Source organism: Pezoporus occidentalis, unplaced genomic scaffold (genome assembly GCF_034315485.1).
Source record: "Pezoporus occidentalis ecotype Australia unplaced genomic scaffold, CSIRO_AGI_Poc_V1 ctg235, whole genome shotgun sequence".
In the NCBI taxonomy this organism is placed as follows: domain Eukaryota; kingdom Metazoa; phylum Chordata; class Aves; order Psittaciformes; family Psittacidae; genus Pezoporus; species Pezoporus occidentalis.
In genome coordinates, this window is record NW_026914233.1 from 218,093 (window position 1) to 243,979 (window position 25,887).

The 25,887-nt window shown below is 41.4% G+C and overlaps 1 long non-coding RNA gene across 1 annotated transcript in view; it reads right to left on the bottom strand.

The window, feature by feature from the left end:
- Nucleotides 1-252: 252 nt before the first annotated feature.
- The window catches only part of LOC134165267 (uncharacterized), a 60,493-nt gene continuing 34,858 nt past the window's right edge, over nt 253-25,887 (bottom strand). The window contains exon 3 of the long non-coding RNA XR_009965452.1: nt 253-443. This is a non-coding gene — a long non-coding RNA (uncharacterized LOC134165267). The remainder of the gene's footprint in view (nt 444-25,887) is intronic.

Below are 25,887 nucleotides of genomic sequence, written 5' to 3' on the forward strand. Positions count from 1 at the left end.
TCGTGTTCAGCCTTTGAAGTGTACCTCCTTGAAATGAATTAATTTCTTCTCCTTTGTGTTGTGGCTTAGGAAGATAGGGACTTACGGTATCCCTCTGCTTTGAAGTTGCTTTTAGAATACTACTGTGGCATGAAACAGAAGCATAACTCAGAATTTGACTGGGTTTGGCTGTCATACGTTTTAAAAAATACCCTTTAAAGTGCAATGACAGTTTATTTCAAATGGGGTTCTAAACATTACTGTTAAAACCTGAAGAGAAAACAGAGCCAGAGGATTCTTTGGCTGAGTTCGTAGCTTGGTTCCAGCCTATCCTGCGAGCCAGCTCTTAGCTAGACTCCATGCTTTTGTCTGTGGGTGGTTTTAAACATTGTCTTCTCAGCACACTTGCCCAGCATGTCTCTTTTGTCTTCACAGCCACAGCAGTATGTTTCTCAGTGTTACATCTGTGTTAGAAAATATGGGTTATTGAATGCAGCTATTCCCAAATGATGAAAGTTTACTATTTCTTCTAAGTGTGCTGGTATTAAAACAGAGGGTAGGAATCTCTTGTTCTTCATGGGAACAAACATTACTTCCTATTGGAAACAGACAGCAAATGAAATACAACTGGTGTGCTGTGGTTGTGCTGCAGTATCTAGAGAGAAATTTGGGTATGACACTTCCAAAATCATTTGGGTATGACACTTCCAAAATAGCCACCAAATCTATTCAATATCCATCCTCACAAATATAACAGATCCATTACTAGAAAATGCTTAGTAAGTCTTAATATTAGGAGAGTCTCAAGAGTAAGAAGGCAGTATATAAATAAGAGCATTTAGATGTCTGTGCTGTAGCCAGCGTAATTGGCTATAGGAAACGTAGTATTGCCTAATCCATTCGTCTACCCAATCCTCAGAGGTGTTCCATAAGCTTAGCAGCAGTAGTATGTGCATTGTCCCAGGAAAAACATGGCTTGGTATCAAACTTCCATTCTGGAAGTCCTTTGCTATCTACTAACTGTACAGTATGGATAAATACCACAGAGTTGCAACTTTATCTCATTTTCAGGAACTTCCCTGGAGATCACCCCTCAAAGCTGTGTCCCAAAACCCACTCAACGATTTCCTCTTAGGATCTCGGAAAATCCAAGTTATTTTAGCACCGTGCTTTATATTGAAATTAATGGACTTCTTGCAACAAATAACACACTTTGATTGGGCTTGTGTTTGCTCAGATAATATTGTGATGAGTTGTCACTAAGGTACACTGGAAAACAGTCAATAATCTGAAGGAAGTTGGACACTGCCTAATTGGAATTGCAGATAACAATACATTTATTGGCGAGAAAAGGTCCCCCCCCACCCCTTAAGAAACAGATAATAGAAAATTTAGATTCCAATTGTATCATTTAAACCACTGACTTCGTAATCTCTGCTCACAATGGAAAATTACATTCCCTTGAAAAAACTAATTACCATTTCCGAGCATTTCCCCCAGCTCCTAAGACTTATATCAGACCCTAGCAAAGGATGGGATTGCCATAGCAACTGCCAATCTGCTTGCTTTTTATTGCTGTTTTTGTTTTCTCACTCAGAAGCCCACATAATAAACTCATTTCATCAAATGACCAGCCATGGGAGACTGAAGTCAATGGTTTCAGAGAACGTGGTGCTTTCTACCAGAGCAAGATGCTGGAAGCAGAGAAAACAGCAAATACAGATGATGATTACAGCCCGACTGCACTTCGGAACTTTCAACAGGATGAATCCTTCTCACTGGGCTGCATCAAAAGAAGTGTGAGCAGCAGGTGATCCTGCCCCTCTGCTCTGCTGGTGTGAGACCCCACTCACAGCACTGTGTGCAGTTCTGGTGTCCTCAGCATAAGGACATGGAGCTGTTGGAGCAAGTCCAGAGGAGGCCATGAGGATGCTCAGGGACTGGAGCACCTCCTGTACAAAGACAGGCTGAAAACATTGGGGCTGTTCAGCCTGGAGAAGAGAAGCTGCGTGGAGACCTCAGAGCAGCTTCCAGTGTCTGAAGGGGGCTACAAGGATGCTGGAGAGGGACTCTTCATCAGGGACTGTAGCGACAGGACAAGGGGTGATGGGTTCAAACTGAAACAGGGGAAGTTCAGGTTAGATCTAAGGCACAAGTTCTTCCCTGTGAGGGTGCTGAGGCGCTGGTACAGGGTGCCCAGAGAAGCTGTGGCTGCCCCATCCCTGGCAGTGTTCAAGGCCAGGTTGGACGGGGCTTGGAGCAACCTGGTCTGGTGTGAGGTGTCCCTGCCCATCGTAGGGGGTTGGAACTAGATGATCTTAAGGTCCTTTCCAACCCAAACCATTCTATGATTCTGTGATTCTATGATCTTTGAAGTATCCATCAACCCAATTCTGCTGCAGAAAGAAACATTTCTTAATATTCCTTTTATAAGCTTTACTCTGTACCAAGAAATCTTTATTGGTTTACTGGTGTCTAATATATCATGACATTGCAGCTCAGCAAAGCCACAGCATCAAAAAAGTTCTTCTTGGCATGAAAGCTTTCCCCTATATTCACTTAGGGAAGTTATGCCCTAAACCACAGAAAATTCTCATCAGCACGCATAACTGAATGGCAACATATGTGTAATTTCTAAAAGGAATGAAATAAACTGTAGAAACCAATGAGTTGGTAAAAAGGGCTCTTAGGACTCCTTACGTTCTTTCTTCAATATTAAAGAATAGCTCTGAGAAAGCAATTAAATGCCCAAGCTACATGATGTGTAACTCTTCTTCTGCCTTTATTGCCACCACAACTAGTTTTGATTAAAGAATATTTTAACTTGCACACACATTGAGAGAATAAACTTTAAAGTGTGAAGGTTCTGGGGTTTCACTCCTGGAAAATCACACTCTTGCCTTGGCCTCCAAGTGAAAGGTCCACTGGTCATTTATTCAAAGGCTGAGATGCACCACTCAGAAATGGATGAAACAGGTAAATCCTACGAATATCATTGTAGAGATCACCGTAGAGAGGTCTCCACCTCTCTTAAATTTGGTACCATTTTTCCACGCAGGATTCTTTGCAAACTTATCTACATTAGCTTCAATACTCCCTAGAAGCTCACTCTCTCCTTTTATTTATATCATGTCCAAGAGCACGGGAGCTGTAAATTTGTTCTTGAGAACAGGACAAATGTGGGACTGCAGAGAAATGTCAGCTGCATATAGCACGCTATGATTTAAATGGCCAGAACAATCGTCCCTGCAACTTAAATGCAATCCTGGTTTCAGTTTAGATGACAACATATAAAAGGTCTCTGTGACCTATTCCTGGGTCTTTGACTCCTTCTGGTTGCATGAGGAGGAAGTTAAATGCCCTCACGCTAACCCATCCAACACTAGTGGCTGGTTCAATAATACCAAAGGAGAAATGGCCTTCACAGATACCAAAAAACTTTCCAAAGTAGAAACAATGCAATATTTGTGCTGTTCATTGCAAATTTTGGGTACAAAACTGACATATGTAGTAAGATGAAAAATTAAACAAGATCTTTCTGACTTCAGAAAGGTTGCATCCCTTCTGGTCCTAAAACCACACACCCCAAACTCCAATTCCTTCTCTTTCAAAAATGGCTTGAAACAACCTTTTCCATCACCTCTCCTTTCTGTGGGAGGAAGGAAAAGCAGTCTCTCAATCCACCCCTCCTAAGAAAACAGGTTAAAAAATACCTATGAAACAAAACAAAGCTTAAAAACCATTCACTAGAAGTCTCTGCAGTGACAAATCAGCCCCAGGAGTACCTGTGGTTGTCAGCAACCCTCATGGTTGTCTTTTGCATTTAGGATGCTTCAAGCTTTTGTGTGACTTGGGATTTTATTTGCTGTCGACTCATGAGCTTTCTGCAGCTTTCATTCTGAGTCCTCTCTTCTACTGCTGAGGATCCAGGCTGCAAATGAAAGGCTGGATTATAGGTTAATCGGCCCTATCATGAGCTCCAGAAATCTCTTTCTCTGCAAACACAGAAAAAAATGCAACAAAAGCTTCTACATATACCTACGGATGGCTAATTTCCCTTTTTATGTCTACTGTGTATACTTTTCAGGTATCTGCATACTGGATAAAAATAGCTTTGCAGTTTCTAGTGTAACTCCTCAGGACAAGTACTTTCATAAAATATATCATTTTCTATGACTTCTTGCCATAGAGAAGAAATTCCAGCCTTTAAGGGAAAATAGAATCACAGACTCAACCAGGTTGGAAAAGCCCTTTAAGCTCACCCAGTCCAACCATTCCCAGCACTGCCAAGGCCACCACTAACCCATGGCACTGAGGCCTCGTCTCCACGCTGTGTGAACACTTGCAGGGACGGTGACTGCAGCCCTGCCCTGGGCAGCCTGTTCCAATGCCTGAGCACCCTCTGGGGAAGGAATTGTTCCTCAGCTCCATCTAAACCTGCCCTGGTGCAGCTTGAGGCCGTTTCCTCTTGTCCTGTCCCTTGTTCCTTGGGAGCAGAGACCGACCCCACCTCACTACAACCTCCTCTCAGGCAGTTGTAGGCAGCGATCAGGTCCCCCCTGAGCCTTCTCTTCTCCACACTGAACCCCCCAAGTCCCTCAGCCCTTCCCCATCACACTTGTGCTCCAGGCCCTGCACCAGCTCCGTTGCCCTTCTCTGGACACACTCCAGCCCCTCAATGTCTCTCTTGTAGTGAGGGGCACAGAGCTGAACACAGGATTTGAGGTGCAGCCTCACCAGTGCCCAGTGCAGGAGAATGAAAACACAGAACTTCAGTAAAATTTACACTAAAAAAAATAAATATCCTAATTTTATAGTTCCTTAAAGTCACTTGGGCAACAGGGGCAGAATTTCTTTCACCAAGATCAATCACCCTTTGTGGAATCACCTTATCAGGAAATCTGCATGTCTAAAGGATTAAGTAGCATTTACAATAGCTTGTTGCAAACCACCCTTGTAGTTGTATTTCAATTAAGGAATGTAAATATTTTAGAGCAGAGTTGAATAATTGCATTATACTTCATTCCTAATTTACATGTAAAAGGACTTGCGAGCTATTAATGAGGTATTTATTACACGAGATGATAGTTCACTTACTACTAAATACACCAAATAACAGCCATTAATTTTTTTGGAATCCAATTTGCCCTTTACATAACTGGATGGAAACACTTCATGTGTCTCAGTAAATGCAGAAACAGGACCAAAGCCCATTTCTGTTGCATACAACAGAAACCCCCCAAACCATCTGAAACTATCTGAAATAAGCAATGGGATGAAGATGACACTGTATACTGTATATAGTTCAAGAGTAGTGGGATGATTTGTAATGGTTAAAGAGATGCTGTGATTTCACCCTGTACAGTAACCTTTAAAGTCATTGTGTTTCTACAGAAGAGAGATCCGTTATCTCCTGATACCCTGTGCTGTCTCTGGAGATGTTGTTGATGGTTTACAGCTCCCAAGCAGCCGACTGTCTTGCACCTTGTTCTCACTGAACATGCATTGCTATTCTGGACCGGCACTGCTGAATTACATTTGTCCCATGTGTTTTCCACACAGTCTTTAATGAATGCGAGCTGCCTGGAAGGAAAACCTTTGGGAGCACAAAGCAAATGAAGGAACAAACTTTTAATCAAAGAACCTAAGTATGCTCAGAGCTCTGCTGTGTGAATGGCAGGGGGAGCTGAGGGTTCTAGCATCCCATGGGAATAACGGTGGAAGGTGAAAAGCTTGCAGCCAGAAAGTCAAAATCACACATTCTCAAAAATCTGGCTTTACGGTGCATACCGTGTAGAGAGTGGTTCACTAAGAACAGCTGATTTGCAGGAAGAGGTTATGTATGTTCTGAAATGGAGACCCTAATTAAAACCATATTACATTTTGAGATGCATAGAGCTGTCTTCTGAACCGTACGTTTAAAAACCTTGCTAACGCCTTTCCAATGTCATTCCCTGAAAACGGCATCAGGAACCACTCTCCCCTCTTCATGTCAAGATCTGAAAAGCAATTACATTTTGCAAATTCAGACGGAAAAAAACCTCAATGTAAGGGCAACTCTGGAGTTTCCAAAATGTCTGTCAACTGCTCGGTGAATCAACCATTACACATTGCAGTCGAGCACGTTTTGAATCCTTGCTGCTTAACCAGTTGCTTTCTTAGGCTTAAGATACTAATGTGAGGACATGTTTCATACCTCCCAAACCCATATTATGATAGTTTTACTGAGGAGAAAGGGAAGACAATTTCTTTCTTATCTGCCTATGCAGTTCAGACAGGCAGGATGGCATACAACAGTGAAAAACTCACAACCCACCTAGAATAGGATGTAATATCCCCAGGTGATCTTCAGATTTGCAAAACAGTACTCAAAGGTAAGATTTACGTATCTTTACAGAAGACTTATTTTCACAATAACAGCACTCTGCTGGATAAGATCTATTCAGAGAAGAAAATGTTCCCAGATACAGCTTCCAGAAAGGGCTATAGATCCACAGCATCATTTATCAGAAGACGCAAGTCCCTTGAAATCAAAGGCATGTGTTTAGCTCTGCAAGAGTGTGCTTGCTCCACAGCCAGGTAGATCCGCAGTACAACCTGAATACCCAAGTGTTCTGATGAAGAAACCCTATGGCACAATTCTAGGTCTTGTCAAGGTCTCTGCACCGGCTCATGAACCTATCAAAATAGGCTCTGTGCACAGCAGAGGATACCTCTGCACTGTAATAACGGTACATCCTCTAAAGAACAGTGATGTACTTCAGATACATAGCTTAGGTATGTATCTAAAGATATATACCGTACAGGCTGGGGCCCGAACTACTAGGGAACAGTTCAGCTGAGAAGAAGTGTTGGTGGATGATAAATTAACTATGAGCTGGTCCTTGCAGCCAGGATACAAGAGTATCCTGGGTGCATCAGGAGGAGTGTGGCAGCAGGTCAAGGGAGGTGATCCTCCTCCTCTACTCAACCCTTGTGAGGCCCCATCCAGAGCACTGTGTCCAGTTCTGGGTTCCTGAGTACAAGAAAGACAAGGAGCTACTGGAGAGGGTCAAGTGAAGGCCACAAGGATGATCAGGGGTCTGGAGCATCTCTCTTATGAGCAGAGACTGCAGGAGCTGGGCCTGGTTAGTCTAGAGAAGAGCAGACTGAGAGGGGATCCCATCAATGCAGATCAGTATCTCAAAGGCGGATGTCAGGAGGATGGTGCCAGACTCTTTACAGTGATGCCCAGCGACAGGTTGAGGAGCAATGGCCATAAACTAACACACAACAAGTCTCACCTCAGCATGAGGAAGAACTTCTTTACACTGAGGGTGTCAGAGCACTGAACAGGCTGCACAGGGGGGTGTGGAGACTCCATCTCTGCAGGCATTCAAACCCTCTTGGACATGTACCTGTGTGACCTGCTCTGGGTGGCCCTGCCTTGGCAGGGGGTTGGTCTGGGTGATCTACAGGGGTCCCTTCCAACCCAAATGACTCTGTCTGTGACAGTTTAAACAGATCAGTTCGCTGATTTTAAGCTAGATGGGAAATGCAAAACGTGTAGCTGTGTGAACATGGAGCTCAGTTTGTGCCACAAAAAGCACCCAGTAAATAAACACCTAAACTGTCTTTCTGTGTTGAGCCTGGCAGCAACAGCAAAACCAGCTAATTTAGAACTGATTTCACACAAACATCCACTTGTCCTAGCAAGCAGAATGGTACAGAGGCTGCAAGTGGAATGTGCATGTAGCAAAGCTTTTTTTGCTTGTAAGACTCCCTGTGTCTGAGTCCATCTTCAGATGGGATAAGAATTGCTTCCTTCCAGAAGGACAAACTAGTTCTATAGCCCAGATTTTAGAATCCTAGAATCCCAGATTGGTTTGGGTTGGAAAGGACCTTAAGATCATCTAGCTCCAACCCCCCTGCCATGGGCAGGGACATCTCACACTAAACACTATTTTAACTCCAACATAAGTATTTAAGCTATCCCAAGATTCATGCTGAGGTGGGAGATGGGAAGGAACAGAGTTTTATGTTTGTCAGACTAATTTAAGACCTAATGTGAGAGGGAAATGTGTGAGAGACCTCATGTGTGTGAGACCTCATAGCAGCCTTCCAGTATCTGAAGGGGGCCTATAGGGATGCTGGGGAGGGACTCCTCATTAGGGACTGTAGTGACAGGACAAGGGGTAACGGGTTCAAACTGAAACAGGGGAAGTTTAGATTGGATATAAGGAGGAAATTCTTTACTGTGAGGGTGGTGAGGCACTGGAATGGGTTGCCCAGGGAGGTTGTGAATGCTCCATCCCTGGCAGTGTTCAAGGCCAGGTTGGATGAGACCTTGGGTGGCACAGTTTAGTGTGAGGTGTCCCTGCCCATGGCAGGGGGGCTGGACCTAGATGATCTTAAGGTCCTTTCCAACCCTAACTATTTTATGATTCTATGATTCTATTCTATGAAAATAGACCTTGTACAGGTTTTTCCTATGAATAAGTTTATAGCTGTTAATCAACTCACTCTCTTCCAGTCCTAATGAAACTGCAGAGATTATGAACAGCCCATTCCGCTCACGTGCTAATACCATGCGCAGTCTTTGCATTCTTTTTTTATCAACTAATAGTTTTGGACCACTACTGAGAAGACTTCTTAAAGTCTAGAAATGGGAACAGCAGATCAGTTTATCTGTAACCTATTAAAAATATATTCAATTAAAAAGGTAACAGTGTAAAACTTTAATGAACTAATAAAAAATACCCAATATCCTGCTGAGAATCACAGCGTTACACAGCATCTTCCGCATCTTGGATTATTTTAATAAACATATCAAACGGAGAAAATACTAGCTGATATTTTGGATGCTGGATAATGCTTCTTGTTCTCTTTTGTACTTTGTTTAATTACTCCATAGCTCAGAAACTTGCAGATATACCATATATTTCACATGTGGCTAAAACATAAGGCATCTCTTTCATCTGTACTCCCAAGATGAGTCTATCTGCCAGACTTACTAGCTTATTTTTATAACACTTACTTGAAATCCAGCACCATCTATTGATGGAACATCATGAAAGTTTGAATGTGAGTAGGAAGTCCCTTTTCTTGGGATACTGCGAACACGCTCACTTGAAATAAATGTCACTTTCCATAACAGCTCTAGATCTAATGGTTTAAGATGCTGAGCACCTTCTTTTCTTGAGGGCTGGACCCAAAATGTCTTTTTTTTTTCCCAAACTGTGTATATAAACTGTTTTCCACAAAGATCTTTTCTGCTAGCAACTTGCCTCCACTTTAAGAAAGCTGTTGGTGTGGGAGGTGTTGGACCATATGCCCTCCTGAAGTCCCTCTAACATAAAATATGTTGTGATACTTCTGTTTTAAGGCCAGCCAAGTTGTGACAGGCAACAGCATGCCACTAGATGTGGTGCCACTAGATACAGTGGTACACAGAACCTGCAGCCTGGAGGACAGGTTTCTGAGCACTCAGAAAGGCAACAGAGGTGATGGGCTGTGCTAGAGAGTTCAGATACAGAATTCCTAAGTCTCAGCAACTGAAAATGGATGTGTTTGGGGTTCATTTGGACATCTTTGGATTTCAGATGTCTACCATTACATGGAAGAAAAGCTATGTGTCAAATCACAAATAATCCATCTGAAACCTTTGGTCACGTGTTTTCTATTAACATTTTGGGCCCAGTTTCACTTTGCTGTCATTCCTCTTTAGGGTCTACTTTGTGATTGAGATTTAAAGCGTCAATGATCATATCACAGTGTCTGAGATCTGCATTGCCAGGGATTACAAGAGACCCAAAGGCTAAGGAAAAGGTTCTCCACAGCCTCTTGCATTCTGCAGATTAGTGATGACAGATCAGCCTCTCTGGCTCCTACTTGAAGATATAAATTCAGGAAAACAAAGGACCTGGCTTTAAGCCCCTTCTGATCAATAGTACAAATCCTATTGACTGAAGTGCTGAGAAGACTCAGAAATGTCAATGGGAAATTTCATCTGACTCTGGCTAACCCTACAGAAGAGCAGTAACTAATCATGGGATGGATGCACTGTAAAAGCCAGGACCCTGGATGAGCTCCTTTCCAGATCCGTAGTTGCTTCTGTGGTAGCTTTCCCCAGCTGTTTTAGGTCAGAAACTTCTACCTTGAAGCCCCAGTTCTCTTCTTGCCCTTCCTGGTGAGACAAAGAAACATTTTTGGGAAGTCACGATGAATTTCCTAACTGGAATGAAATCCATAGCTCAGAGTGCTCAGAGACCAGATCTCCAGGAAGACATCACCATGTTCACCTGGTTTGAGTTCAGGGGATGAGGACAGAGCAGATCCTGCTCTGCCACAAGGAAATCCTAACTTAACCTTTGGCTTTTGTGTCCATTTACCACATAAGAGGTTATAGAATCTTACTACTGTGGGGTACTCTCCCTCATTGTGTGGCATGCCTTGGCTGAAAGAGTATGTACCTAAATGTGATACGTGCTAAGGAGATAAATAACTCACCAGCACACACACTACCTTCCAATCATTCACTGTGGAAGTACTTCTTTCTAGCAACAGAATGGTAAATTCTAATGAAGTTTATTAGTTAGCCTGTGAATTTTTATCCCTTGAGAACAAAAGGCTGCAGGTTGTCTCTGTTTTGGTGTGAGTTTGATCTTGGGTCCTCATTCTTAAATAAGAAATTAGTTATAACTAGGTATGCTATTCTGTAATTAAGCTGCCACAGGGAAGATGTTGATGTCTAGGAATGGTCTTTACAAAGAGTCATTTCTTTTAATGAAGCCTGCATCTTATAAACAGATTGCTCCCATTTCAGAAGGACTTAGGAAACCAGAGACATTAAAAGGGTGGTATGGATGTTCTCAATTCATGTAATTGTGCAATAACACTCTATTCCAGAATTAAACATTCTATCCTCTTAAGCACTGGACTCATATGTTGACAGGGACAGTGGTAGGCAGAAGGGTGCTTGGTGACTTCCTGTGGAACAAAAATGACCTATTTAGAACCATTCTTTGCCTTGAGGAAGGAGCTTCAGAGCTTTAATTCTTAATTATGAAGAGCATCATTTATATTGTTTCAAGCTTTCTGTCATCTCTGCAACTCATCTCAGCCCCTGACAGCTTTCAGAATGAAAGGGGTTCACAACAAAAAGTTTCTTTTTATGCTCTGGCTTTTATTTCCATTTACATGTGACCACGTTTTCCACAATCTTAACAACTGCTGAGGAATATTGGGAACTCTTGAGCTCGGAGCAGCTGGGTTCCATCCTAGCCTCAAAGGACATGGTAGTAAAAAGCACCATGAAACTTGTTGACTTGTTGCACATTTGACAATTCAGCCTGATTTTTAATTCTGCCGCCTGTGTTTAATGACCTCCTCCTCCTTTCAGTTCTTCTTTACATGCTCTCTACCCAGGCCCAGATACTAAAAAATTCAAAATCTGATTTTAAAGCCTTCCAGTCCCCAGTGAGAACACTGGGGCTGTTCAGCCTGGAGTAGCTGTGTGGAGACCTCAGAACAGCTTCCAGTGTCTGAAGGGGGCTACAAGGATGCTGGAGAGGGACTCTTCATCAGGGACTGTAGTGATAGGACAAGGGGTGATGGGCTCAAACTGAAACAGGGGAAGTTCAGGTTAGATACAAGGCAGAAGTTCTTCCCTGTGAGGGTGCTGAGGCGCTGGCACAGGATGCCCAGAGAAGCTGTGGCTGCCCCATCCCTGGCAGTGTTCAAGGCCAGGTTGAGCCGAGCCTTGGGTGACAGGGTCTAGTGTGAGGTGTCCCTGCCCATGGCAGGGGGTTGGAACTGGATGATCTTAAGGTCCTTTCCAACCCTAACCAGTCTATGATTCTATGAGGAAACAGATTGCCAATTTGGGCAATTACTGACCAGTTCCAGGAACTTACCAGGGACAGTTGAAGGGGGCCTCTGACTGCTAATAGCAGGTTTCTGACGGGTTTCATTTTGCAGGAGTTCCTATTGGCATTTTTATTGCTCTCATGCTATACACATATTCTACTGGTCTCAGCAACGATAATTAGCACAGCTCCTCCTTTAGGTGAATGCAACTCTTTAATTTCTAGCATTTGATCTAAGACAGATATTCCTGTACAGCCCTGCCTCAGGCTGGGTAGCTGCAGCCTTCTGGCCACTGAGCTAACCCTGGACAAATGCTGAATCCTTTTATCAAACATTACCTTTTCCAGATGAAATTTACTTCTTATGGGAGACTTTAATAGGCAGAAGAGCATCCAGAACAGGTGGATAATAACAAAAAAGAAGCTCCTGTCTGTAGATGCCTTGAACAGTACCAGAGAAGAGAAATGAAACTGTAATGCATGGCTTAATAAAGTTCCATCATATATTCCCCTACACACGCTCATGCTTCCACACACATTAACCTTTTCGAAATGATTTTGCAGAGATTTTTCTGATCGCATGCTAAAAATAAACGCGAATTAATAAATATAGATCAGCAACCCCAAGAGGTAAAGCCAAAGGCAATAGATAAAAAATGTGCTTGATCTCTCTTACCGAGTCCTTGAAAATCTTAAGCCTTAAACAGTAATTGTTTAATAGTAACACAAAACTAAAATAAAATAGCATGAAATAGCAGCAAAGAGAAGAAAAGAAATAAAAAATAGAAAATATTTCAAAATATTTTAAAATAAAATAAAATAAAATAACCCCAAACATCTATGTGAAACAGGCACAAGCCATTTTCTCCTATGCTGTGTGTATGATTCACATTCTATTTAAGAATTACTGGTGATGGCTCTCCCATAAAACAACTGAACTAAAGGAAATGGTGATATTTTAGAGAAGTAGACTAAAGCAGAACAAATGAAGAAAGAAATGTAGCCCCTGCTTGACAAAGCAGCTAGGCTAACACAGCTAAGAATGATGTATTAACCGTGTGTTAAGGGTATCGTCCTCTTCATCACCCCAAGCGATTTCAGGGAATTAGGAGGCTTCTACCAGCTCCACTTAGACAACAGTGGACATTCAGGAAATCACGGACATTTGACAGGTTCCACAAGCACACTGGGACTTGGACTGAAGTACATTTCAGTGGGTGAAACAGCAGTCAATCAGTTCTACCCTGCCTCAGTTCTGGGCACAAAGGATTTCCAGTCCTTTTCTTCTCCAAGCTCCGAAGTCACAGTATGCACAAATAAGCAAGGGAGAAACTTCCCAGTACCTTTCTTTCTTCTTTGTTTGGATAAAACAAAAAACTAAAGCACAGCTCTGCCTGGATATTGGTGTGTTAGTCACAGAAAGGAAAATGCATCATTTACTTTCCCTTGGAAAAAGAGGTGGGCTTCTCGCACATTTTCAGCTACATTTGACCTTTGCACAGGGCAATCAAATGCAAAATAAACCACACTTTCATCTCCTTTTCCCCTTGGGTTTCTTTTACATTGCTCACTTGCTGTATTCCAGCAGAATTACTGTTAAACGGATGACAGTTTTTAATGCCGCTCCATAAAAAGCCAGCAAAGCCCATCATCGCATCTCCATAGGTTTCAAATGATTTGGAGTTTACAGTCAAACTGCATTTTCCAGTTCAGTGAATCCTTTCGCTGACTATTGCTCCAACATCCTTGTTGTTTCCCATTTACTGAAGGGAAAGTCACCATATGACTCATAATAATTTGGATTTAATTGCAACGATATGACTTTGGTCCCAGTGGATAGTGTGGTAGGGAGGGGCAAGGGGACCATTCCCTCTTTCTAAAGCCATGATAAGATTTCTTTGAAACATTTGCAAATCTCCAGCACAACATGTTCACCCTCATTCTGAAAGTCCTTATTAGATTTCCTCTAATCTAAAATATTCCTGGGGTTTCTCTCTTGTGATGTTATTGCTTAATAAATGGTGTGGAAACTTGGAATCTTTCATGAAAGCTCCGACAACATGAAAATAGTTTCCATAATGAATAGATTTCAATCTCTAACTCCCTCTGTAGAAATGTTTTAATCATGAAAGACAGAACGGAGTTCTCATGGGGCTGTTATTTCAAATAGCAAAGAAAAATATTCCCATCTAGTATGCAGTTGTGAACTGTGGCTTGGTGCTTTGTTCACAACAGGCAAGCAGACAGTTCTTTTACTGCAGGAATTGACTGGCATCTTGTGTGCATTTTTGAGAGGGAGTGCATTATTGCTCTGTGACATCCTGCCATTTCTGACAGTCTGAAAAATTATGTGTTCTCAGTCTACATCTTGATATTATTTGTGAGGGGATAGCCAGCATCTGGAGTAAGAAACAACCTTTCCTTATATGATTCCTCACCTGCATTTGAGGCAAATTAATAGCTTATCTGAACAGTAAGAGTCTGTCAAACACAGTATTCTCCCACAGCTTCTTGCTATTGCTATCTCAAGGATGAAGATAAAGGAGATAGGGCATCACACTGAATTTCTGATTTTCCACCTCCACATTTTGCAGCACTGAAAATGGAAGCAATATGTAAAGGCAAGCAAGTTTGTAGACATTATAAATAGCCAAATAACATGAATCTTGGCTCTATCTATGAACAAAATGTCACTCCAGCTTCACATCCTGCATTTATTAGCAATTAACACCATTTTGATTTAATTTCTACCTTCTTCTATTCCTTTTTACATAGGCAACCTGTACCACACAGCATTCGGGTTTAAGCTAGTGTGAGTGATAAATATGGATGTGATGGGAGGTTCATGATTCCATAGATAAAAACCTCCGGGATTTGATTTTATGTATAATTAGGTAATGAAAATATTAACAAAATCAATTATTTAATTTCATTACTAATACTGGATGCACAAGTAGGGAAAGAATAACCATGGCCTTAATGACACGCTTAGCAACCTGTGACTACAAATGCAGTCAAGCAGGGAAAGCACAAGTAGGGAAATGCACAAGTAGGGAAAGAATAAGCTTGGCCTTAAAGACACATGTAGCCTACTGTGACTGTAAATGCCCTGCAAAGTACATTAATTCCAAGTGGTTTACTGGATGATAACCTTGTTAAACTATGCATAACCTTACATAGCGAGAAGCAGACTGTCTCAAACGTTTATTTAAAGCAGAACTGAAGCCTGGAATTGGGGTGAATTTTATTTTTCATGTTAGAATAACTTGCCCTTTAAAAAGTTTTCAAGGTTCTTCTGAATCAATCAGCAAATGGATTGGAACATGAACAACACCAGAAAGAGAACAGCTTCAGTTTACAATGGAAACTAAACGCTTGCCCAAACACCTTCAATAACTGTTTCATTCAGAAGTTCAAAATAGAATCATTTTTGTACCATGAAGCTTAGTGAGAGCAGAACATCGCCACATAAATGCAAGGAAGTAAAAACTTCAAAAGCCAGAAAAGTCAGCTAGAAAACCATCAAAAGCCAAGAGCAATAAGGGATCTGATATGGTACTACAGGTACTCCAGATATAAGGGTAAACATACACTGCAAATGAATCAAGACTGAGCCAGCATCCAGCAAGCCAGAAATCATTCAATACTATCATATTCTAGGAATATTTTGCATCTGTTTATTTATAGGGTCTATTAATAGGGCCTATGCAGAATTTATGATCATCTCCTTGATGTTCCCCTTGGAAGCACGCATTGTTATTCAAACACATTAATATATTTTAGTGTTGATTGTGACTATACTTTCACGGCAGAGACCTATACAATGCCATGTAGAAAACCATACATTTTCCATAGCATCTTACCCTTTTGAATGGTCACCTAAAGTTCAACCGAAAATAAATGGTTATGTTAGGCATAATTGAAAAGCCTATAGAAAAAAAGGTCATGTTTTAATAAGAGGGATGTGTTTTTAATCATAACATATATGGCTGCCTAGTGGTTTTATTTCTGTTAGCTTGCCTAAGACTTTCCCTTTGGGGTAGCATATTGATCCCCTAACACCTGCTAAAGCGTTGCATGTTACTATTGACAGGAAAGGCAGCAGGATAAAATGCTCAGGAACCTTTGAGCTAATGATTCTGAAGAGCTCCACAAGGACCTATTATAACAAAGCAACTGGATGAGATGACGACCAGATTAAATTGAATGTAGAAAACTGCAAGGTGGTGCACACTGGAAAGAACAATTTAAACTCCTCAGATGCACTGATAACTTCTGAATTAGTTATAAGATCCTGGTGGAAAGAAAAAATTAAGGAGTCATCAAGAAGAACTGAATAAAGACGTTTGTTCAATATGCAGCCGGTACCTAAAAATCTTGATAAGACTTTAGGTGGAAGGAAATACAGAATACTATAAAAACTAATGTTAATACCTAAATCACTGGTGCATCTTGATTGTCAATGTCCTGTGATATCATCCCAAAACCAATATAGAGAAACAGAATAAAGAAAAAACATAGAATAGTTGGGGGTGGAAAGGACCTTAAGATCATCCAGTTCCATCCCCCGTGCTGCTGGCAGGGACACCTCACGCTAAACCATGTCACCCAAGGCTCCATCCAACCTTGTCTTAAACACTGCCAGGGATGGAGCATTCACAACTTCCTTGGGCAGCCCATTCCAGCGCCTCAGCACCCTCACAGGGAAGAACTTCTGCCTTAGATCTAGTCTAAACTTCCCCTGTTTCAGTTTGAACCCATTACCCCTATGCCTTAAAAACAGATAAAGATGTTACAGGACCTTTCTTAATGGTAAGAACCTCAAGGATAACAAAGTTATGAGTAGAGAAAAATAAGACTTCAAAATGGTTCCCATCCTTTATAGGAATATTCAGAAGAAAAGGGCAAAGAGGATTTCACTGTATGCAAAGAGCCAGTATGGGAGGGGAAAAAAGATACCAGAAGTCTATGGCAGGAAAATAGCAAATAAGACAAGTAGGAACATCAGCAGATCTTCTAGTCCAACCCTCAGACTCTAGACATCAAAAAATACTGAGTCCATCTTTAGCCCCTAAACTGAAGGTCTCTATGTCATGTTAGCCCATGACTTGTATTTCACAGCAGTCCCAGGGGGCTATCATGATGATAGTGATGGTTTAAGCCAGAGATACGCAATCCTCCCGCTGAAGCCAACATAGAGGTAGGATTCTGTTGCTGTTCTTTCTGCAGGATCCACCACATTTGGATCTTTAGGTAAGGTCATGGTTTGGACATTCAGATACAAGTCGACCAAAGCAGTATGTTAAATTACCAAATGTTTAAAAAAGGCCCAATGAGTATGCTCCACAATGTCAAATCCAACATTTTAAACACTTTGTCTACACATCATCTACAAGATACTACTGAAGTAAAACTTTAAGATACATCATGATGAACCTGGCTGTAGTAAGTAATCAGCAACTGCAACTTCTATGCTACCTTGGGTCAGCACATCCTGTCCCGTGAGCCACTTCTCAAGCAACTGGCAAGTTTTCCTAGGACAAGCCAACACATTACAGGAAGCAAAACATGTGCTGTAGCAAACAGCATGTTTCTGAGTCAGGATGAAGCCTCTGCTCAAGTGTGGACCTTTCTCAGTCACTTTTGAAGGTAGTTCTAAGATACAGTGCCAGGTATGCAATGAATGCCAGAAAGATTAAGGTTAACCAAAACCCAGGTAATTTTCTAACAAGAAATATTTCCATAATCACCCAAAGAAAGTTATACAAACAATTTCTACTTAATGTATTCCAAAGAAAACCGAGTTACGAACAGTACAGTCTTTAAACAAAAGTAACATTTGAAAAGACAACATGGCTAATGATGCTCATCTTGGCATCTTCACTAGGGTTCTGGTTTCCTTTCCCCATCATTTCTGGAGCTGTGTGTTGGAATTAACAGTGGGTTTAACTGTATTGGGCTGAATGGGAGAACACGAGTGTCTTGATTGTAATTCCCTTCTTCAACTTATTTGTGCTGACTGCTGACCAAGCTGTCTGAATCTTAACAAAAGAGAGACAGGAATTACTCACAGTCTCTTTTCCTCTGTGTCTGTTTCAATTCCAGACATCTCTGCATATACTGAAGATGAAAAGACATCTCATTTTCCTGTCTGGATACAGGCTCACAGTTTGTAAAATATCTGTCTCTTACACAGACATAGGAGTAGTTGAGCTGTTTTATAAGGAAAAACATGCAGCAGATGTCAGACTCGTGCCAATTTCATCAATATTGGATTTTAAAAACTCTAAACATAGCAATTACAACAAGAAAAGTTTGCTGAAAAAATGATGTCCAGACTCTCATTGCAACTGTTCTATCAATGGATTTCTGACAGCTCTGGTCACTTCTATACTGCTACTACTTTATAACTTTTTTTTCCCCAGGATTCATAGAATCATAGAATGGTTTGGGTTGGAAAGGACCTTAAGATCATCCACTTCCAACCCCCCTGCCATGGCCAGGGACACCTCACACTAAACCATGTCACCCAAGGCTCTGTTCAACCTGGCCTTGAACACTGCCAGGGATGGGGCATTCACAACCTCCCTGGGCAACCCATTCCATTGTCTCACCCCCCTAACACCCCTTGTCCTATCACTACATTCCCTAATGAAGAGTCCACCCCCAGCATCCCTATAGCTTTGTTTCCTTTATTTGCAGGTTCTGTGTTCACAAAAGGATTTACTTCACTGTCTGACATGAAAGAGACTGTCAAGAAAGGAGGTGTTAAATGTGACAGAACTCTTAAACTGCCCATTAGGGCAGAAACAGCACGTAGGTGAAACTGCCTCTGAAAGACCTACATGCCATAGAGGTAACATCTGTTATCTCTTCTTTACCAGCTGATGTGCTTCTGGGCATTTTTTGTCAAGTTATTTTATCTGGAGTATTTCTGAAATGGTACCTTGAAGAGGTGAGCAAAGTGAAGAAGTGGTTCCAGGAGAACTGAAAACACTACATCACAGAAGTACACCTTGAAGTCTCACGGTTAGAAAGGTTGCCACTCTAATGAAGCCCCACATCCTAAAGAAGTCTGTACAAAAGGGAACAACTATAGAAACACTGAGGTAGGCAAATGGAAGCCCAAGTTTTGCACAAAGCTGCAAATATCTAATACAGGTAACCGAGGAATTTCATATTCAGCACTTCTTAGTCTAAGTAAATTTTGGTTTATGTCTTCATTATTTGCTTTATATATCCCACCTATTTTGACAAATCAGCTTCTTGGTCTCCAATATTACAGCTTTCCAGATTTCCCAAAAGGCATCTTAATTCTTACTTCCTTTGCTGGCAAGCTGGCATCCTAGCATAAGTGTTTGTGCTTTCATCTAGGCTAGTATAATGCTGGCAGGGGATGCACTCCTCAGCTTTTACATGTTGAAAGTTAACAGAGTTCGATTTGGTCTCTGTGACTTTCAGTAGCCACGTTACTTGGCTGACTGGGGAAAAAAACATCAGGATTAGCTCAGAAAGAAGACAAGTTATCTGTACTGATGACAGGAAAGCTGACTTGAAAGGCTTACCTGGAATATATTTTTAAGAACCTTCTCCCTTTGTTTCAATGGGAAAGTGATACTATTGCAACCATGGGTTTAGTATCAATCATAGATTCTGACAGTTTTCTTCTAGTGTCATTATTTTTGCAGGTATTAACACTCTGAGTGTTGACTAGCATAGAAAGATGACTTTACTCAACTTGAACTCATTTTACTGAAGTAAAGGTTTCCTCAACCTGGAAAATTACCATCTCAACCATTCAAATAGTTTTACAGCCAGGTTCAATTGCAAATACAGGAATGAGATGGCAAAGAGATGCAAATAAAGAAGAAACTGATCATTCCCATTGCAAGGTCACATTTCCAAATAGCATACGAAAACCTTAACAGTGCAAGGATACTTAGAGGTAATTTTGATGCTACTGTATTAATTTCAATGGAATTGTACCCGTTTACAGGAATAGCAAATCTGATCCATCCACTTATTCTGTCAGCATTTTTCAGTTTATAAGCAACAAATATAACTGGTTCTGACAGCTGAAAAATGAAGCCACAAAACCAAAACTGGGTTGTTTTCCCCACCCCTCACTGATGCTGATAAGGTGCAGAGCAGCCTAGAAAGAGTGGAAAGTTCCCTGCTGTTACAACTTTCATCTACAAACTAGCTGGCCTCCTCAATGGACTCAAGCATAAATTACTAATTGCAGACATATTATCTGCACTCTGCAGTGGGAAGTGTTAGATCTTCCAAATGCTCATTTTGATTCCACAGTCCAAGCAGCCAGTTCTGGAGACAAGCCAACAAAGTAGAAACACACATCTCCCGTACACCCTTGAATGTCATTTTTGAGCTACTAGTAGAAGACTGTCTTGGAATACCTGGTCACCAGCTGGTCGGGGTCTGGCTCAGATTACTGCTGCCCACTTCTTGGATGAAACAGTCAAATTTGGCAGATTTCAGATTAGTCCCTTGGAGAGGAAAAACTCATAATAGGAGCACAAATACCTTGGCGTAACTTCATTAACATATAAACTCAGGAGTATCAACCCCTCTTTCCCTGAACCCCAGTAAGGAATTCCCTGCCTTCTTGCAGTCAGCACTCAACCCAAGACTTTAATTTCTCAAAGGTCATCGTGACTTTGGTTTCTTTGCTTTTGATTCAGCTGCATTTCCTTTTCCTTCTCCCCTTCCTCACGGCAACCCTAGTTCCTGCATGTGCTTTATTATTTCCCACCAAAAGGTTTACCTCAAAAGGTTTCTGCTCATTCTTATCCTTATCTTATGCGTTCAGCTTTTATTTCTGCTATGGCTGAACAAAAGAGAATTAACTGCTCCTTCATTCAAACTGAACGGAAGAACAACTGCTTTACACAACAGCTTCAACCCAACTGTAACAAGAATTACACACAGATTTCCTTTAAAGCTCTGGGGGCTTTTTTAATCGCCTGTTACTTGTATTTTGCACACACGAGATTTTGGAACAGAATGATGACTGATGGAATTGAGCAATCCCTATTGTCAGAGTTTAAGAAATGCTTGTATAAGCATCTGGTCTTGTTTAGAACAATTCCACCAAGGCCTTGCTTCTAGCATTAACATGCTGCATAACAATGAAGCAAAGCTAAGCAGGACACATGGCTTCTACTAATGATATTTTTCTCTAATAAGAAGCAGAGTTATGAAAAGTCAATGCCCAGAGCAATATTCAAGTATGAAGTCACACTATGGGATCCATGCTGTACAACATGGATTTCACTGAAGACCAACCCTATATGGCAGGGGAGCCACGAGGAATGAAAAGGATCAACACTGACACAACTCTAAAAAGTGATTTCTAGAACTGGGTAAGAAAATAATCATCTTTACTAGATAGCATGTTTCCCCCTTCCTCCCAGAACAACCCTGTACAAATGCCACTAATTCAAATGGAACTTTTCAATGGAAGCAGCATGAAAAAAGTATTTTCTTGGTTGCTAATCTAGTTCAGATGAGGTACACATCATTGTTAGATGTGGTTCAAACAAAACCCACTTTGAACTTCTTCAAAGCTTGTCTATTTTATCTTCTAAATACATCTACCACCAAAACCATAGCATGACTCTACTTTCAAAGCATGTCAGATGTTTGCATTCATTGTTACACACCAATTAACCCCATCACCTAACAGCATGTAGTCTTTCCATACCCTGTGATGTTGCTCAACAGAATACCTTTTGCCAAAACTATTACAATCTTCAAAGTGTCGCCTTCTTACCCAGCAGCACATAGGAGGCAACGCTGCTGGTATTTCACATGCATAGATTGTACTCTTCTCATGGCAAAAACATTCACAAGCAAAGACAAAGCTGTGTTCTCAGTATAGTCTCATATTTGTTTTTGAAACAGTGACACTACTAAAAAGTATAGAAAACATAGTCCTAAAGCTTCAGGCGCTGCTTACAGACATGTAGAGAACCTGGTAACACATTTCTAAATATCCCTGAAGACATGTATCTATAGCAGCATCTTTGCTTGTTGAAAGCATATATAAGCAGCTGTCCAAGCTACATTGACTTGGAAAAGCATGAAAATATTGAACTGTTGTTTCACAAGTAGAAGGGTAGCCAATGTGATCAGCATCCAAGTAGATACAGGCTTGTTACTGACTATGAATTCTGGGATAGCTAATATAGAATCATAGAATGGTTTGGGTTGGAAAGGAGCTTAAGATCATCCAGTTCTAACCCCCTGCCATGGGCAGGGACACCTCCCACTAGACCATGTCACCCAAGGCTCTGTCCAACCTGGCCTTGAACACTGCCAAGGATGGAGAAATAAGCATATACATGAATAAGTGCATTTCTACCACTGGACTTGATCATGTCTCACGATGACAATGTGTCCCAACCACAACAGCTGTTTTACTTTTCAGCAGTTTTGCACAAATCTCTGTATTTGAAGGACTGCAGGAACAGTCGAAGTTCAGTAGAGGATTTCAGCAGTCTGTTACAGCAATTCTAAGTATACAGCAACTGTAAATTCCATTTGGGAATTTTGGAAAACAGATACCAGCAGGATACAACAGAAACCACAACAAGAAAACACCTCCTGATTAGTCCAACATCAGAAGATGCAAATGACAGACTCCCACAGCTGGGCTTGCAAACAGCAACTGAAAATACCCTCAAGCCACCGACACAAGAAGAAAAAGCCTGTCTCAAAGAAACCTGGTTTCACAAAGGAGGTTGCAGTACAGAAGCAAGGAGCACTGGAAAAGGAAAGAGCTCAAACAAGCTTCACTGTCATGCCTTTTAGGAAATCTCAACTAGATCGTCACCTGGCAGCCTTTAACAAGTCAAAAGTGACCTTACCTAAATAAAGGCTAAGTAAAAAAGAGAGCTAATTTTTCCACTGATGATGTTCTTCAGTAAAGCTCACCGAATAAAACCTCTGAACCACTGAAAAAGACAAATTCATCCAGAAGCAAAATGATAGTTTCATGCTATGAGAATCTAGAGGACAAGATGATGCATGAGATATTTTGAGTTTCCAGACTCCAGGATTTCCAGACACGAGGATTTCCAGACATGAGGATTCCAGCCTTTTCTGTAATGAAGAGTGCAAAAACTCAAAATTATCTTCATTTCACAGCCAAGGAACTACTTGGTGAAACACAGCATCAAAATGTGAGAAGAAACGAATGCTGTTATGGAAAGAAACGCAATCATGCCTGGTTTCCTACAGAATTCCTGAGAGGTAATGGACAACTGGCATTTGACTGTCACTATTCACTACTGTAATTATTTTAAGCATTGCCTGGATATGCATCACATCTACTTATCGGGTGTTTAGAAAGGACCCTGGAAGCATTCTTTTTGTGTAATGTGACTTGTGTCCATCACAAATAAGCCTGGATTAGCATCTAGTTCTTCCAGCACCCTGTAATAAAATCTCCTGAGTAGAAACTCTTCCTTCCCCCCAAATCTCTCATTAATAACTGTATCCCATATGGCCAAATTTTCTGCTCAAAAGATACAGAGAAAACTTGTAGCTTTGGGAGCTGGAATCTTAATGTGTGACTAACAGTAAAGCAGGCTTTCCTTGTTGCCTAACATTTAACACAGTTCTATGGGTGCAGAGGCTTGAAAGAGTGTTTAAACAAGTTGTGTCTTTTGTGGAGACATTACAAAAACAGGACAATGGCACACACAGACAAAGCAAAAACAGGCAAAAGGAAGGCTAGCCCAAACTAACCTTGAGGCATTGCACTGAAATAGGTTCTGTTTATTTTTTAAACAATCATAGACACTCATGTTTGTATGCTATGAAAATGGATGAGAGGAAACCCAGAAAGCCAACCATATACTGGGCTGCATCAAAAGCAGCATGACGAGCAGGTCAAAGAGGAGGATCCTGCCTCTCTACTCTGCTCTCTTGAGACCCCACCTGCAGCACTGTGTGCAGTTCTCACGTCCTCAGCATAAGAAGGACATGGAGCTGCTGGAGCCACAATTCTATGGAATTAGAGGATTTGAATTAGCACTTAAAAGAAGGAAGTGAAATGTGTGTCCAAGACAGAAAGCTGTCGTGGCCAAAGTCTGCAGACTTTTGGGTACCTGTAAAATCTTGTTTCTGTTAATGGTTATACTTAGCTTGAAGTGCAGACTTAGCTTGAAAGCTGCAGACCAGGTATTTTCATTTGTAAGGATTTTCTTTTATAAGGATTTAAGATATTTATTAAATTTTAAGGTGAAAAAAAAGAATCATAGAATCATAAAATCATGGAATTGTTTGGGTTGAAAGGAGCTTATGATCATCAAGTTCTAACCCCCTGCCATGGACAGGGACACCTTACACTAGACCATGTCGCCCAAGCCCCATCCAGCTTAGCCTTGAACACTGCCAGGGACGGGGCAGCCACAGCTTCTCTGGGCACCCTGTGCCAGTGCTTCAGCACCCTCAGAGGGAAGAACTTCTGCCTTAGATCTAACCTGAACTTCCCCTCTTTCAGTTTGAACCCATCACCCCTTGTCCTATCACTACAGTCCCTGATGAAGAGTCCCTCTCCAGCATCCTTGCAGCCCCCTTCAGACGCTGGAAGCTGCTCTGGGGTCTCCACGCAGCTTCTCTTCTGCAGTCCAAACAGCTCCAGTGTTCTCAGCCTGTCTTCACACGGGAGGTGCTCCAGCCCCTGAGCATCCTTGTGGCCCTCAAAGCTTAAAGGTACACTTTACACAGAGGTTTCCAGCAACATAGATCTTTGCAGAAGAATTCGCGTACTTCAGGTAATTCAGCGTAACTTACAGAAAAAACTTAAGCCTAATATTCTATAGGGCCACAGGAGATCTTAAAAGACAAAACCAAAAAAGCTTGCATGACCAAACAGCACAAATGATAGCCAATATTTCTGGACAGTTTTGGTGTTTTTTTTATTTAAATTGTTCACATCAAACCACTTCCCTCAAAACACCTACAGGCCCTGTCCTTACCTCTATGAGTATTTCTTGGTTACAATGGCACTATTTCAAAAGGATCATGGTAATTGGAAAGAGGTAGTTACTTCCCAGACGTCAAATGGACTAATTTGCTCCCAGCCCATATTTCTTTCCTTCCTTCCTTTCTGTAGATTTTAAGGAAGTTGTGAGAACATGGAGATACGTTTGTAAGAAGTGTTCTGTCAAAGCTTATATCGTAATTCTTAGTCCATCATCAAGAGTGCCCAGAGCACTCAGTAGATGGCCATAGATGGATTTTTAAAAACCTAGAAGGATAGCAAAGAATCAGACATATTCTGTGCTCATTCTGCATACAGAATGCGTCTTTTCTATTCTTCCGGAGCTGACCTGCCATTAAACTGGGTTAAAATATGTTTTTTCCAAAGAATTTCCACCTTGAGCATACATGGCTCATGCACTGACCCTTCAAGGTCTTTCTAATTAAAGGCAAGACTATACCACCATTTGCTAAATGCACTTGGGAGTTAATGTAATTTGCCATGGCGTTTCTAATACATTACTGGACTTGGGTTCCACTATGAAATAGAACTACTAGCAACATAATGAAATCATTACAAAAATTAACAAAACCACAGTTGCATAAAATCCTGACCCTGCAGCAGAAAAACCTGAGTGGGATAGTGGCTAGGTCAAAATAGAGAGAGCACTTCTGTCAGAGCAGAGACAGGCACAAATGCAATCTAGCAAACAAGTGGTACCAGGGTTATTCTGCTGCAGAGCTTAAGCTCACACAAACCTAGTCTTCCACAAAGTAATTTCCAATTGTCTCCTCAGGCATTCAATAATCAATGTATTTGATGTGCTTCCCTATCCCCTGTCTGACCCAAGTTCCTAAACTATTCCAATCCTATAGAAACAGAAGATCCAGAAATGAATGTGCATGTTGACGTAACTAAGCAATTGCTGGTTGGAGATTTACTGGTAAGCAAGGTAATGACATACTGGATTGAAGGGAAACATCCTGACTTACCAAACACTGAGGCTCTTTTCCCTGAGCACCTCGCACTGTTCGTACAGTCATGAGTAAG